Source organism: Anas acuta, chromosome Z, assembly GCF_963932015.1.
Source record: "Anas acuta chromosome Z, bAnaAcu1.1, whole genome shotgun sequence".
NCBI classification, from domain to species: domain Eukaryota; kingdom Metazoa; phylum Chordata; class Aves; order Anseriformes; family Anatidae; genus Anas; species Anas acuta.
Window position 1 is genome coordinate 38,866,226 of NC_089017.1, and position 17,704 is coordinate 38,883,929.

A 17,704-nucleotide genomic window follows, 5' to 3' on the forward strand; every position below is an offset into this window, starting at 1 on the left:
TTCCTGGGCTGTAGAGGACACTTTCACAATGAATCAGAGGGATACAGAGCCCTTTTATTTACCAAAGAATGGCGAATCATTTCATCTCAAACAACAGCCATCTTAATGACAACATCCTGACTACTTCTAGCAACCAAATGGTTTTTCACAGCAGGGCTCAGGCAGTAATTTTCTCTGAGGAACCTACTGGCATTTTGTCTTGCTAGAGACCATTCATCTTTACCTTCAAGTTTCCACATACAGGAGAGGACACTTGTAAAATATTTGCAACTGGAACACAACTGCAGTGATATAATATGCCTATCCTTCACAACTATGTTTTAATTATGTTCAATTTAATAAGCTAATGAAATCCCAGGTGGAACAAGTGGCAATCCAGATCTCAATGTTGTATTTGCATCAGAATAGTCTCAGAGGGAAGACAAATGTAGTGATTCAAAAAACATAAACAGCAGAAAGTAATAAAAAAACTCTACAGAGTTTTGTTTGCTTGTTTGTTGTTTTTGTTTGTTTGTTTGTTTGTTTGTTTGGAAAGTACACATAAACGCAAGAAACCATGGAGCTAATGGGCTAATTCAGAGAGAGTATTCCTTCAGAAAATATGTATGTAATGCTGTAGTTTGGCATTTTACTTTTCTGTCACCTGATTCATAAATTTGGAAGTACCCAGATAACCTGTGACATTTCCTAGAAGCTAGGTGATCTGATAAGGTCACTGCATTACTCACTCCATTACTTTCCCCAAACACCAAGAAACCAGAGCTCTTCTGGTGGCTACGTGGTCTTACATTGGACCATGGAAATTTATCAGCATTTCTTCAGTGGATGGTTCCCAAACCAGAAGTTTGTTCCCCTTTCACTGAATGAGAAGAGAGACTGTCCCGTGCTGAGATCTGTGCTCAAGCACAGGGAAACTGGCACCAGCTACAGTTTCCCCAAGCACCTCTAAGCATACCAGCAAGGACCAACAATGGGGTTGAGTGGTGTGCATATAGTCACAAGGCAGGAACATCCATGCTGAGGAGTGAGTGGCAGCTGGAGGAGGAGGCAGAGTAGCCACGAGAAGGTTGCTAACCATAGACAGGAAAATGCTCACGTCAGCAACGGGGCAGTGGTGTATATGCAAGGGGCAGGATCCAGAGTGCAGCAGGGGTGGTGGAGGTGCTACAAGGAAACGAGAGGAGCAGCTGTGCAATGTGGATCCAGGTCTGCTTACTTGGGGTTGTTATTCAAGGGAGCAGTAGGTGGCTGTTGGTGTCAACAGCGTGGCAGGGGCAGTCATCCACTGCCTGCTCCGGGTTAGGAAGAAAAGGTGGGAGCTGCTCAGTATGTTGTCGTTCTTCCCTATTATTAATGAGACTATTATCTGTAATTAATTTGTTTCTTTAAACAGTGAAGAGGGTTAGTTCGGGGAGGCAGGTGGGATTTTCGAGTGATGTGAATTTGTGAGGACTGGTATGTCGCAGAGTTTAAAATGTTATATAATTTATATAATGTTAGGAATCAAAAGGTAGAGCTACACCCACTGCAGGCATCCTTTGATTCCCACATGAACTTGGCTTGTTATTTTTAGGCCATTAAGGGTAAACCAAGTCTATGAGCTCTAAATACCCATGGCATGTCTGTGCTCAGTTAGCCTACACTCAAATAAATACCAACAGAGGTCTCTGAAGTAGGCAGATACTACACAATCCATTGTGTACTATATAGTAGTGAACTATATAGTATGCTCTCTACATGTATGAACTCACTATATAAATACATTTGTGCAGGCTGTATACTGCATTAAGTGTAATTGAATACTAAACAGTATGGCTAAGTGCAAAGAGCCTTTGGGGATTACACCTGTTTGTACAGGGATATAAATGATTCTTTCCCAACTTACAGTCTATCCACAGATTCCCATTGAGAATTTGTTCATGATTTTATACTCTGACCACAAAATTGTCGTTCTTTTAACATGCTCTTGGAAAAAAAAAAAAATCAAAATGATATTGTGGAAAAGAATCTAGACATGGAAAATAACTTAGACATCAAAACTATTCCAACTTTCCCACTGAGCCACCTCTTTCCTACTTATTCATGTAACCTTTCTCCTACTTAGGGCAGTTTTAAATGAAAACAAAAACGTTACATTAGGAAGTTATGTACCCTATAGTTGTGGATAAGAGTTTCTTTTTCTTTTGGATGTCTGGTCACAAAATAGCTCCATTAAGGAAGGTGTCTGCTGAAGCAAATATCATAAAACATACTCTACATTCTCAACGTAGCATGTGTTAAGATTATTAGGTGATTATTACCATGGTGAGATGAGCTTTTAAGAGAAATATTTGAGGGCTGCCTCACAGAGGACCTATTATATCCCTGCATTACCACACCAGCATTCCTGATCAGGCCGTTTTAGAGCAACCCAAGACACCAGCCTTGGAGAGGAACCAGTTGCTTTGTATCCATGGGTACAATATGATATAGCTCTCATGCTATAGACCACAGCATACGAATTACACTGCCTTTTATTAAGGTGTGAATTAGTTCAGTAGGAATTTCATGTATCCAGCAATCACCGATCCTGTAAAGCCAGCTTCTGCTCAGTTTGTGCGGCCCGGGGTAAAATGATGAACAGTTCCTTCCACAAAGCTTGGCTGCTCTCTCCATGTCTGTGTCTATCTTTGAGATTAGTTACTGGGCTGGACGGAGGGCAACCCTGTGTTTGCAACAGTGCCCCAGATAAAGCAGTGCTGGTGCTCAGCAGGATATGATCTTCCTTAACTCTATGTAACTCAACAGGTCCCACAGATAGTAACAGATCAGGCTGGCAATGCAAGTATCACATATAAAGCCCAGCAACTATGGGCTTTGCTGCCAAATGTTCATTTCACATGATTCTCAATATGCTGGGACACAAAAGAGTGAAGATGCATATGGATAACCTAACTACAGGTGCTCTTCTTTTCCTAATGCCAGCTTCCTTCTCCTGTCCTCCCCATGATCTCAGTTCAGCATAAGTGGATGAAGAGAGAGTTGCAAATCAATCTGCTTATTTCATAGATTCACAGAATGGTTTGGATTGAAAGGGACACTAAGGATCACCCAGTTCCAACCCCGCTGCCACAGGCAGGGACACCTCCCACTAGACCAGGTTGCTCAAAGCCCTGTGCAGCCTGGCCTTGAACACCTGCAGGGATGGGGCAACCACAGCTTCTCTGGGCAACCTGTTCCAGTGCCTCACCACCCTTTGAGTAAAGAATTTCTTTTGAATATCTAATATACATCTATCCTTTTTTTAATTTAAAGCCATTACCCCTTGTCCTATCTCCACCCTCCCTGACAAGGAGTCCCTCTCCAGTTTTCTTGCAGGCCCCCTTTAGGTTCCGGAAGGCTGCAATGAGGTCTCCTCGGAGCCTTCCCTTATCCAGGGCTCAACAACTTCAATTCCCTCAGCCTCTCTTCATAGGAGAAGTGCTACAGGCCCTCCACTGTACTTTTTCTAATATGTCCATGTCCTTTTAGTGTTGGGGGCCCCAGAGCTGAACACCATGCTCCACAAGGGCACAGGAGGGGTGGGGAATCACCTCCCTCGACCTGGTGGCCATGCTTCTTTTGATGCAGCCCAGGATGTGGTTGGCTTTCTGGGCTGCAAGTGCACATTGGTGGCTCATGTTGAGCTTCTCATCAATCAACACCCCCAGGTCCTTCTCCTCAGGGCTGCTCTCAATCCATTCTCCTCCCAGCCTGTATTTGTGCTTGGGATTAGCCTGTCCAAGGTGCAAGACCTTGCACTTGGCCTTGTTTAACTTCATGATTCTCACAGGCCCACCTCTTGAACCTGTCCAGGTCCCTTGGGATGATATCCCTTCCCTTCAGTGTGTTGACTGCACCACATATCTTGGTGTCATCAGCAGACTTTAGGAGGCTTCACTGAATTTCACTGTCCACATCACTAACAATGACGTTAAATAGTGCTGGTCTCAATACTGACCCTTGAGGAACACAACTCATTACTGATATTCACCTGGACATTGAGGTATTGTCTGCAACTCTTTAAGTGAGACCTTACAGCCAATTCCTTACACACCAAAAGGTCCATCTGTTCTATCCATGTCTCTCTGATTTAGAGGCATTTGTGTAGTATCCAGCAAGTTATATTTTAAAGTTATTTGTTTATTTATTTTGTATTACTGTATGTCCCTGCAATAGTAGTAACCATTAAAATGGGGTAGGGGAAGAGAAACTAGTGTTATCTACCTGGACTTGTTCAAGGTATTTGACACTGTCCTGCATGATAATCCGTTTCTCTAAATTGGAATATGATATTCAGCTCTGGGGCCCTCAGCATAAGAAAGACTTAGTGGAGGACTGTTAGTGAAGGCCCAGAGGAGCACCATGAGGGTGATCAAAGGTTTGGAACACCTCTTCTATGAAAACAGGCTGAAAGCTGGGGTTGTTCAGCCTGGAGAAAAGAAGGCTCTGGGGAGACCTCATTGCACCCTTCCATTACCTAAAGGGGACCTACAGGAAAGCTGGGGAGGGACTCTTTTTCAGGATGTTGATTGATAGGACAAGGAGTAATGGCTTTAAATTAAAAGCGGGTAGGTTTAGATTAGATATTTGGAATAAATTCTTTACTCAGAGGATGGTGAGGCATGGGAACAGGTTGCCCAGAGAAGCTATGGATGCCCCTTCCCTGGAGGTGTTCAAGGCCAGGTTGGATGGGGTTTTGAGCAACCTGATCTAGTGGAAATTGTCCTTGTCCATGGCAGGGGGGTAGCAATTAGATGACTTTTAAGGTTGCTTTCAACCCCAACTATTCTATGATGCCATGTTAGTATCTTCTGCCTCCCCAAATAAATGTTTATAGAGTAAAAAGAGAGTGAGCACACATAGTGTCCTCAACCCACTTTTAGTATTCACAGAGGCTCTGTGGGGCTAAAACCACGGACATTTTTGGAACCTGAACTTGTCTTTTGCATCTTTCCAGGCCCTTGCATTACAACCTATCGAAAGTCAGGAAAGAATTGCATATCTGAAGACAATATAATTAGGATCCTTTCAAAACCATCACATTTTCCCTAAATTATTTTTGTACTAGCCCATCCCAGGAACACTGTGTACTTTCCACAGGGTGGTAATAGGCCTGTTTGCTTTCTCTGCAAAGATGCTGTGGTTTGATTGTTTTTTTCTGCTCTGTAAGGTTGGTGTGATATAAGAAATTAAGTCCAGACGAGTCATGGCTGTGTTAGAGCAAGCCCATATGCATAGGGAAGCCTTTACATATGTCTGGGCTCCTCTGGGTGAGTACTCCAGTCATGTACATAACCCTGCCGAATGTTGTCAAACCGATAATCCTATAATACCTACCAAACCCCTCACAAAGTGAAAACATTGGACTTTGAACTTGCTCAGCGACTCTTGCAGCACAGAAAGCAGCTGTGTACATGCAGGGAACCTCAGTGTCTTGCTGGGAGCAGCACCTTGATAATATATAGGTCTGGATCCCCTGAAAGCTGGTGGGACAGAAAGGAAAAGCCAAATGGCATAACAAATGAGAATTTTAAAACAAAACAAAATGAAGAGAAATGTGAAGACTAGCTACTTTGCTGACAGCTTTAAAATGCTGCTGGGAAGCTGTCCTCTTGTATTACAGTGCAGAGCTATACGTTACAAACACCAGAAAATGCTACTTGGCAGAACACACAGTTCTGTTTATTCATGGATTTTTTTACACATTATCCTTGGTGATACTGTATGAAATTAAGGGCTCAGGAGTTGCTCCTTGGCCTACTTATCCTAACTTTGGTATAATTCCTTTTCCTGAAGTATTCCCAATTTGTTATGATATATGGGAGAAGAAATCAGGCCTTCTGGGTATGAAATGCAGGTTAATTTGTGGTGTAAATCCTTGCCCTTCACCGAGAAATTCCTGAAAGCATGGAGTTTCTCATTATAATTAAATTGTAATCCAGCGGTCCTCCAGCAATTCCAATCGATATTTTGATGCATTTCCTTCTTTCTAGTGATGCCTGTTCATTTATGTATCAGGTATCATAGAAGTATTGCTTTTCAAATTATATATGTTGCTGCCACACTTAGAGGACCTGGAATCCAGAACTTCGTTGTGTGTGATGTTATACATAACAAGTTACAGTCCTGGTCCCAAGGGGTTTACGGTCTACTCTGACAAGGCAGACAAAGTGGGAACTGAGCCACTGAGGAGCATTTTCAAGGGTCCCCTGTTCACAATGACTTAGGAGGCTGAAGCTCATTGAAAGGCAACAGACCTCAGACTCTTTGTCACCTTTTACACTTGCAGTTCTTTGTATATGTGCCCTATCCAATTCACGTCAAATGTCAGAGTATCAGCTATCACAGACCCAAGCCATAAAATCCATAAAACACTCTCAAGGATTTTAAAACTGCTTTAAACTTTACCATAGTAGACAGTGTGTCTATTTCATTGCCACATGGTTGCTTGAGTAGTTTGTTAGTCCTCTGACATCTCATTTATCACAATCACAGTTCTAAACACTTGAGTCGGAAAAGCGTTTATTTTACTGTATTTTTTCCAACTTAAATGCATTTCTTTGGGGCCGTTGCATTCCCTAATTAACTACTTCAGCAATCAGTTTCATCACTGCTGTAAGCCCCTTAAACACTATATTTTCTCAAGGATACATTTAGCTTGTTTCCCTTCAGCATTTTCCTGTGCATATTTAAAGATGAAAATGAAGCACCTTTCCCTCAAATAGTCTTTTGCATGGATGGAAATGCTCACTGTTTCCTTTGGGGGAAACAGTGATTTTTCCTTTTGGGGGAAATATAACTGTAATTTCTTTAACTTAATTCAGAGAGCACTCCTTAAAGAAGACGATGACCTGAAATAGCTCTGTGCTAGTTTACAAAATATGATATTTGGCTGATTCATACTGAAAATAAAATAAATCGTCTAAGGTTATGTGCCATAGTTGTAGGCACTTTATAAAGCTCTCTTTCTTCAAGGAAGTTTTATCCAAAGGTTTATCCATTTTAAAGGTCTCTTACTAGGAATAAGCTTAGCTTTGTCTGTTGAACCATTGTACTTACCCCTGGATGCTCATAATATGCGTGTAGGTCTGACTGAACCAGAAGACACGGCCTTCTGATTTAAACTCTGTTTTAAAATGCCTTGTAGAAAACAAAAACCTTGATTTATTTTCCATTTATCCACAACCATCTTTAAAATAATCAGACATTTTGTTTTGCTTTAATTAATTTTCTCTATATTATGCACCAAACTTTGCAGCTGCTACCACAAATTCTACTGGGGAATTTTCACAGGAAAATACATGTACAAAGAGCTGTCTTTGTTTTCCTTCTCAGACGAAAAAAGGATGGATTTTTTTAATTATTTTTTTTTAACTTTGTCATTTTTTTGAGTTTGTAGAACCACAGGAGTATCTTCTGGGGCACATCAATTATCTCATATTTATTTAAAATAAAATGTACAATTCTTAGGGACTGTTCTTAGTAGAATAGATATGCTAACACATCCTTCAGGTGCATGAGGACAACAGTAATATTTATAACAAAGCAGAGAAGTCAAAGGTGCATAACTTTCTTTGTAAATAGGCCTCCAACTGTAAGTAGTGGTAAACCCATAAAACACAAGCCCTGCTTGTACTTGCAGGGCTCACAGTTATACTACACACACATTACATAACCTTTAAATGTAATAAAATGTAACTAAATACATGAAAGTATATTAAAAATATGGTTCCTTCATACCTTTCATACCTGAAAAGGTTCACGGCTGTAAGTATAAAGTAATATTAAAAAATAAATAAAAAATATGTAATAATTCTAGGAAGGTTTTTGAATAACTTGCTGCTGCTGCTCGGCTCCCAAGTTAACAAGGCTGCTAACTGAAAGGCAGCAAAAAGATTGCAGAGACAGACCTACAGGCACATAGCTGTTTTCTCATACTGAAGATCCAGGAAAGTACACTGAGCTATCAGTACCGTGGCATTACTAATTTGTGATTTATCTTCTGTGAAATGACTGTACAAATAATAATGATGAAGAAAAGAGAAGTTAAAGAGGCCAAGTGGCAGTAATGGGAGATTTTAACTACTAGTAATCAACTGGTACATTAGGAGGAGGAAATAAACTGGAGGTTGGTGATGTCTGTTTTTTGACTTCATAAAGAATATATATTAAGTGAAGAAGGCTGAAATGAAACCTAGATTGCAGACAAGGGAGACGAGAATGAGTTTTAGGAATAGTTAGAAGGCTGGGAATGTGAGGAAGATGTTTTTGCACATCTAATTTCTTCAACCCTCTGCTATGCAAACTGAGACGAAGGACACTGGTACTTAATACACAAATAATTTTAAAATACACATATGAAAGACTTTTTCCCCATTCAAGGTCAGAACAGGGTCCTTACTGCTGTTTGCTAAAAGAGTAAACTTCTTCTTCTTTTGCTGTGAATGCAATGTATCTACTGGGCTGTTATTCTAGGCGGTCAATATCTCTCATGTCCACAATCTTTGCTGATCCAGGTTCCAACATTACATATAATGGACCAAGAAAATGGCATGGAAATGCCCCACTGGACAATTTCCCATAGAAATGCTGCATTATAGAGCCATAGTGAATAGAATGGAATGACATGAAAGTCAGCCATGTATTAGCAATAGCATGGCTACCCAGATGGGAATAAATTTAGGGAGGGTTGTCTGGTAGATGAAGCTGGAAGTTAATTCTTCAGGACTTCTGGACTGTATATATGATTTTTCCTTAATTCTACTCCATAACTTTAAAATTATGTGTTAGCTCTATCCCCTGTTTACTTTCTCAGACAGGGTGACTGTAATCATTTTGTAATTTTTTTCACATTCAAACAGTTTTACTATTATTTGAGTTAATGCATAGAAAGGAAATGCCTGACAAAACTGGTTGCACAATAAATCACTCTCCTCTTTCCTCCCCAACACCCCCACCCCAATGTATAACTGTATATCTGCTTCCTACAAAAAAAGAGTGACACAGCACACACATACATGCTCAAAACCCCAAGCAACACTAAAACTGGTACAGAAGGCTCATAGAAGATATAATGAGACAAGAAGACTGTTTCAATTCTACTTTTTTTCTGCTCTATATTTTCTGCCTCATATTTCTTTCTTTAAATACTTGAACAAATGGGGTTTCCTGGGAGTGCAGCTCACTGTAAATTATGATAAGACTCTCAGCCTTGGTAGTATTACCAATAGGAAATGACATCAAGAGTCTAGGTGTGAAGTAGGTGACACAAGGTTATATCTTCTTCCTAGATTATTCATTGCCATCTCTGGAGTGGGACTGAGGGAGATTCACTGATAAAACCTGCATCTCCTAAAATAATGGATCTCCAGGCTTTATCTGTTTGGTATCAGAGTAAAAGCATCAGTAGCAGATGCCTGCAGTCTATGCTGCTTATGTGCATGCACAGGTGGAGATATATGGCTGCTTGCTCTATATGTTTCCAAGCCCAAAACCAGTAGCTACAGGCACCAGTGCTGTGGATATGGTTGTCAGACAATATTTCTTTAAACACATAGCAGTCTACAGGTTCCTTCCTGTAGGTCAGTTAGTTGGTTCCTTCCTGGAGGTCAGTTAGTTGGAAGATATGCAGAAGCCTGAAATGTTGCATACTTGAAATAGTGCACAGGCAATGGTTAAGTCAAGGCTTGCTATTTGCAAGGCTGTCAATCTAGTATTTTTGTTCTCTAGAATGGTTAACTGCGAACAGGGCTGGTATCAGAAAACTCTCTTTCAGCAACCAATGCTCCCTAACTTAATAAAAATAAAACCCTCCACATAGATTCAGTGTGTATTTAAAGAAAGTATACAGGACCTTGAATCCAGAACATATTGTACAGTATCAAAGCTCAATTGAAAGGAGGAGTCTCAAACTGTTCTTCATATGCAAAACATGTGGGTATCCTGTCCTGCATGTGCATATGTCAAACTGCACTTACTCTTTCTTTCCCCAAGACTGTATTCATGGATAGCCTGCTATTTGGCTAAAGAGCTTGTTTGCAGGCCCCAGCTGAGCAATTTCTAAATCGAAGATAAAGTGGCTCTATTCATCCTTTCTTTCACTCTTCTGTTGTTTTTCATTTGTTTGTTTGTGTTTATTTTTGTTTTCTGCACTAGTGACTGGATTTCCCAGCTATGAGCTTAACCAAAGCACCGTGGTCAGTTCTGAAGTCTCCCATTGCTCTTTGCACTTCACCTTTGTCTAGCTCCTGTCTAGCACGGGATTTTCCATGGTGCTCTGTGTTGTTGGCTTTTGTTAAATAAGCACTTATTGAACACACAAACCTGGGACTATTTATTTTTGCTATTGGTAAATGACCTTGGGTCTGACTTCAGAAGTATTTTCCTTTCCGACTGATTCACTCCATGTTTGTAACAAAGGCACTGACCACATTTTCTTACACTGGTTACATCTGCACTCACACTGTTAGCAGATATTAAACATCAGTGTTAATCACTTAAAGTTTAATCCACAAACTCAGTGTGGCCCCTGTGGGTGACATCTTGTACAAGGCTATATTTTATGGCTTCTCCCTGGAGAGCTCTCAGGTTAGGCCAAAAAAATGCTGCTGCTTGATGTTTAATAGCTTGGACATTATTGTGGAGCCTGTAAAACCTCACCCCTGCTGTTATGTGGGTTCTTCAGCAACTGTACAATCAACATGCTATAGCTGCAAAATGTTTTTCTCAGTCAAGGGAGCTGTAATCTAAAATAAATATAAAAAAAAAAAAAAAGAAATATTTAAGACTTTTGTCCACAGATGTTCCCTTGTGTCACTGCAGTAGTAAAAATGTTTTCACTGGAGGTTTTTAGTTGGCTACCTACAGTTGTACAGATGAGAAAGCAAAAACACAGACTTTTGGGAGATGCATTCACTTTAATTGTTTGAAAACTCTTCATCCTTGTATAGTTCAGAGCTGTAGCCCATCAGCAAATGAGGCATATTTCAGCCTTAACTTTGACCCTTGAGAAGCTACAGCTAATTACTGTGGGTGGAATCCTGCTGACCCTTTTGCAGTTAGTGCTTGGCGTGACTTTGACCATAGATTACATCCATGAGTTTGTAAGTAGATTACAAATAATTAGTTTCAGTCTCGGTTCATGCTCCTTTCTACTCTGAACTGAAAACAAAAATAATTACAGAAATGCAGCATATTTTGGTCATGTTTTGCATAGAGGAAAACAGGCTTTGCTCTGGCTAGCTTCCCCTGTGGAGGAATAGAGAACATAGAACATACAGAATATAGTTTTCCATTGCAGCTGCATTATTTGCATATTAATTAAAAATTTGCAAGCCCTAGAAAACTCTCCTGGTTGCACAGATGCAATCTACTAACAGACAAGGGAGATGTGCAACAGAGCAAAATCTAGCTGACGTTGGACTTGTCACCTTGATGCAAAAACATTGAGAAATCTTTCCAGCAAAATGTGACTGCCAAAGCAACAGCAAGTAGTTAAGGCAGGGGACCAAACATGCTTTTTGATCCTATGTCCGTAACAATGTATTATTATGTGGATATTCCATGTGGATATAATTTTTATAATATTTTTTTTGTGTATGTGCAATGTGGGGTGAGAAGAAAAGTCATGTCATGTCATGTATGTGTATAAAACTTATATGTATAAATGTATACATATATATGCATATACCAAAATCCCTAAAATATTCACAAGAACACATAATATTGCAGCATGGCCAGCAGCATAGAGCATAAGATGGGATATGGACCACTGAAAGGTTCTGCCTCAGTGAATGCTGGTGCTGTTACCTGCCTTATTTTATAGAGCCAGACTCAGTGGTGTGATGTTTTGTTGTTTGTTTGTTTTTTTTTGGGGGGGGGGGGGAGTTGCAGGTGTGTTCAGCCACATTCATTGGCAGGTTAGCAGTGGAAAGCTGAAATTAGGTATAAATGATTGCTTAAATAAAGCTGGCAAACTGGAAGAAACAGATGAAAGAAGAGACATACCTGAGTGCCTCGAAATGTGCTGCAGAGCATGAGCTTTCTGTGTTAGAAACTGGTAACCTGTGTGACTGAGCAGATACTTCTTCTAAATAGACACAAAGTAGAAAACAATACCTTGATGTCTGTTAAAGCATCCAGAGACTGAAATCCTCAAAAAGAGGTAAATTGTCTGACTCCTCGCTGTGATAATTAGTCATTAATCTAAATGTCACAACTATTCACTATTTCACTGTTGCGGAAATCGTTTGCAGACAGAAGAGAAAAAAGCCAACTGTTGCTGAACAATACAGCCTAAGCCTTGTTACCCCACCTTGGAAACTCACAATTTTGGAGGATTCCAGCCTTTGCCTTATTTCAGAAGCAAACCTAAATTGCTGGAAACTGTGTGGAGCAGTTTCCTCAAAAAAACTGGGTGAAGAGAGAAAAAAAAAAAAAAAAACAGCAATGCATTGGACCATAATTTCTTCATATTATTTCTCAGACAGTTACCATTGAAAAGACAAAAATGCAATAAAACTGCCATATGAGTTGATCTGCATGTGTCCTTCATCAGAATGTAGTGTCAGCGTCACATTCTGTACCAAGAAAATAAAAGAGTGAACTCTTGGCCCAAAGAAAGTCAGTGGGAGTTTTGCCACGGCCTTTGGAGGACCAGCTTTTTACCACAGGTATTCAACCGGGGTCAGAGTAACCCACTCTTACTGACGGACTTTATTTGTGAACACATTTTTTCTGGCTTGGTTAGAGTGTGTTGAAAATACTGACCTTCTGAGTAAAGAAAAGAAAAGAAAAAAAAAAAAGGGGGGAGGGGGAGGGGGAGGAGGTAAAGTGATTTGTGTTCATGATAAAAGTGTTTTTCTGCAATAACACAGCATGAGGTCAGTCATTACACAGGTTGCATTTGCCATGTTATATCTCCTGCCAGACGAATACAATCCGGGGCCTGTTACCCCCGCCTGCAGTACTGTTTCATAGTTATGAAGTCATGACAGCTGTGATTGCCGGTGTGGAGAATAAAGTCAGTGGAAAAAGTTTGGATAGGTTCCCGCGACACGCTGGCCAAAAATAAGTTAGCTGAAATTAAAACAGAAGAGGAGAAAGCTTGCGGGGGGAGAAGAGCAAGAGAACCCACCGAGGTTTTACTCCGAGACACGGGCTGAGGCACAGCAGCTCCAGGCCAGGTCCTGGCTCTGTTCCCATCTCTGCGGGACCCTGGACCCGATGAAAGGTCCGAGGTGCAACCACGAACCCAATTTGGCTAAGCGTGTCCTACCTCATGGAAATTGGTACTTCCCTTTTCCTGCTTCCCTTGGGATTCACAAGTAATTTGAATTAATTTCACTCCCTGCTTAACAATAACTGCACAAGCACACCACTGCAGTCCTTGCACCTGAGGAAACATTTTATATGATCTATAAACTCACAATGTCCCATTTGAGTATGGGAAGCAGGTGCTAATCAATAATGTGTTGCCAACATTTAAACAAGAGATCTCCACAGAAAGTCTCCCTTAGCTGTGACAAACACTGCTGCTCCATTCCCCTGTGGGCCCGTGGCTTTGTGCATTTGCAAGGATCAAAATTCTGCTTTCCTCATACACCATCTGTGGGGAAAAAAAAAAATCTCATGTCATCCAAGCAAAGCAACAATGCTTTGCAAATTAATGTTAATGGAAAATGTTCCTGTTCCACTTGTGAAAAGTACTGTGAGGGTGTTCAGAACTAACAGTCAGTGTGTGCAGTTGGGTTTCTTCAGAAAGGAGAATGCCAAGATTTTTCTTTTGAATTTAGCAACTGATACTCATTACAATAAGTGATTTATTATGAGGAAGACGAACATGGCCTTCAGAATACCTTGAAGGAACCTTGCAAAAAGGTCCCATTTGTCAGGGTTAACAATGAGATGTCCAGAGATAGTGATGCATCAGATACAGAGCGATGGAAGTGGATTACAGACTTTTCAAGGGCCATGAAGAACCACTGTGAAATATCTGTATTTCTAACTGGTCCAAGTGGACATTATATTTTAATCCAGTAAGCTTGTGTTGGACATGATTGTGTTGAAAAGGACCCCAGGAAGCAGCAAGAGCCATGACAAAAGACACATGGCAAAAGCTCCTGAGAAAAAGGATCAGACAATAAAGGACTAAATTACTCCAAATGAGTAAAGAATGAGATCATCCTGTGACGGTACAATGTTTAATAACTGCATGTAGGTCTGGTCCTGTATTTGCATCCTATATTTTAGGATCGCTTCCAGTGCTTTACATCTGATCTTACTAGTGTCTACAGTGTTTAGCAATGTAGACAGTATTGAGCTCTTTGCCTAGATGAGTAGTGAAACCCTCAAAAGCACAGGTTTTCCCACCAAGCAAGAAAAAGAAGACAAGAAAACCAGTGCATATATTGCTGGTCTGTTGTGAAGATTGCTTATGTCTGTTTTGCAGCAACATTTCTGGAGGACACCAACTATTCCATTTTACAAATCAACCAAGTTGTCCATGCCCACATTCAAAGGAAAGGATGTACTTCTTCTGCCTGACATGGGGAAAAGTATTGGTTCAGTTTCACAAAGCCAAGTTACACAAGTGCGTACAATGATATCATTTCGATGAGCTATTCTTGTGTCTCAGAAACTGTCCGTTGCTCAAAGCCCTGATAGACTGCAATAAAGTTCACTAGCACATACAAGGGACAACAACATTGATGACTTTTTCGTCTTGTACTCCAGCTTGTGTGGGAAGAACTCATCATTGCCTTATTTAGAAATAAACTTTTTTTATTATGAAGCTATTCACTATGTTAACACAGAGGGAGGCTCAGACTGTTTGACTTTTCTAATCTTTATTTGTTTATGATTTTAAAATATTTAAAGCTAGAAAAAAATAAGATTAAAAAATCAAACACTGTGAAAGCCATATACAAGGGGAAGATTAGAGAATGAAACATTCTACTTCTGTCTGACCCCTCTCAACAATTGCTTCACCACCACAGCACCACCTCGTCACAATTACGTCAACTTTTGGGACTAGACTGCCATCAAAAGTCAAGAAAACAAGAAGATTAATGGAAAAATTGAAATACATATTAAAAGTTTCCTTTCTGATATCACTTAACAGCCAGGGGCTCATGCAGGGTTGAAGGACAAGTAAGAAAATACGAAGCATTTCTTGCCTTTTGAAACTGGGTGTGGACAACAAGACAAGAGCCACTAATAAAGATGAAGGAGGGCAAAACAGGACCCACACTGTAGCTGAGCTGTACTACAACCATAGTGTAGATGTTCCACAGACAGACTGCCATAAGTTAAGAAGCTGGCACTTAATTCTACTATGACATCCACCATCTGGCTATTGCATTATATACATACACCCACAGATCTTCCTTTCCCTGCTTGTTCTTTTTGTTTGTTTGTTTTGTTTTGTTTTGCTTTTTTGTTTTTTATTGTGACATGTTTTTTTACTCTCTGAGATACTAACAAGTCCTCCACTAAACCATATTGATAAGTTCAACATCTAAAGGTCTTTTAAAGACCTCCAGGGATGGTGACTCCATCACTTCCCTGGGCAGCCCGTTCCAATGTCTAACAACCCTCTCAGTAAAGAAGTTCTTCCTAATAACCAACCTAAAACACCCCTGGCACAACTTTAGCCCATTCCCCCTCATCTTGTCACCAGGCACATGGGAGAATAGACCTACAGCCTCCTTTAATGTACTTATAAAGAGCGATAATGTCACCGCTGAGCCTCCTTTTTGCACTCGATGATCTTGAGGTCTCTTCCAACCTAGATAATTCTGTGATTCTGTGATTCTGTTCTTTTGGAAGATGAGTGGATCTTCTGAAGACAGAACGCTTTCATACCTCAGGCAGAGGACAGTACTAAGGCTGCATTCATTGCATGACACTTCAGTGCAGTGTTCAATGCACAACACCTACATCAGCAGCCTCAAACTCAGTGTGAGATCATTTCCAGCTCTGGACAGAGTCCCCAGCCGCTGGAGATGGTCACGATTCCCAAGCTGGTCATTATCTATAAATAGAATAATAGAATACCACAGGCAGAGGACAAAGAAATCTGTGAATTGGAGATTGGAGCATGGAGTTTTAAGATAAACAACATACATAGCTATTTTTTTTCCTTTTTTTCCTTAGAATGAGCTCCAGCACTACACTTAAAAGCAATTTGGTAGAGAAAGAACGGAAGCAAGATATGTCAAGTATTCAGAAGGCAGAATCATCGAATCATCAAGGTTAGAAAGACCTTCACAATCAAGACTAGACTAAGTCTAACCATCCACCTGACCTACTGAGTCCCTTCACCAAACCATCTCCCCTACTGCAATATCCACACATCTCTTAAGTCCTTAAATACCTCTAGGAATGATGACTCCACCACTTCCCTGGACAGCTCATTCTAGTGCTTGACCACCTTTCCATGAAGAAATTCTTTCTAATGTCCAATCTAAGTTTATTTGTGTCCTATGACTTGTCACCTGAGAAGAGACCAATACTATCCTTGCTGCATCCTCCTTTCAGGTAGTTGTCAAGAGTGATGAGATCTCCCCTCAGCCTCCTTTTCTCCAGACTAAACAACCCCAATTCCCTCAGTTCTCATAACTCTTGTTTTCTAGCCCTTTCACCAGCTTTTTTGCTGTTTGCACACACTCCAGCACCTTGCTGTCCTTGTAGTGAGGGGCCCAAAACAGTTCAGTTCTGAACACAGAACTCAAGGTGCAGTCCCTCCAGTGCTGCATACAAGGGACAATCACATCCCTCATCCTGCAGGCCACACTGTTTCTGATGCAGAAGTAGAGTGCATCGGCCTGTCAGTGCAGCTACAGAATGATATGTTTTATCTGTTTTTATTTATATTGATTCTCACTGCATTAGATCAGATTAAGAGAAAAAAAGGAAGATCACCTGTTCTACAGCTTCTTAGGGTCATCATAGACATATCCTTAGAGCATTTTTCATTTAAAAACTTGCCAGTAGTCTCAATACCTGTGATTTTTATTTACTTACTTGGTGAGACAATCAATTCTCTAAGTTCTTAGCATTACAGCAGAAGGAAGTTGGGCTGAAGAGATGAAGTTATTTTTCCTGGAAGGAGTTAGTGTTGAATGAAGACAGAGGAGGGTATCCTGTGGTGCCTGCTAAGCCCCAAGTGCAGCACTGTGTTTTTTCCTGTCTGAAGGTTTTGTTCTATATCATGGCTGCTCCTCCACTTCTGGGACTGGGGTTTTCAGAGGTGATTTCCACATGCAGACACTGTAGACAGAAGTGGATGTGATCATTGACTGTATGTGGCACAGTCCAGTTGTATTTGCTTAAATTAGATATCATAGGCATTCTTTCCTTCCCTTCCTGTTTTCCCATTGATCTTGCTTTTGTGTATTGTATTTACTGTGCACCACACAGCTGCCTGAACTCTTAAGTTGAGGTCAGCATCAATCCTGCAGCTGATCAGTGTGTCCCTCTCACTGCTTGGTTAGAATTTGGCTGAACTGGTTAATGCAGCTGAAGTCAATAGAGGGATCCCAAAAGTAAAATAAGCCTCATAGCTTTTCCTTCTGTGCTGTTTTCTCCCCATACACAAAAGCATTAGATATCTAGGCCTGTTGTTATATATTATGCTTTGGGACCAGAGTCTGCAGCAAATGTGAATGACTGTGCACAAAGG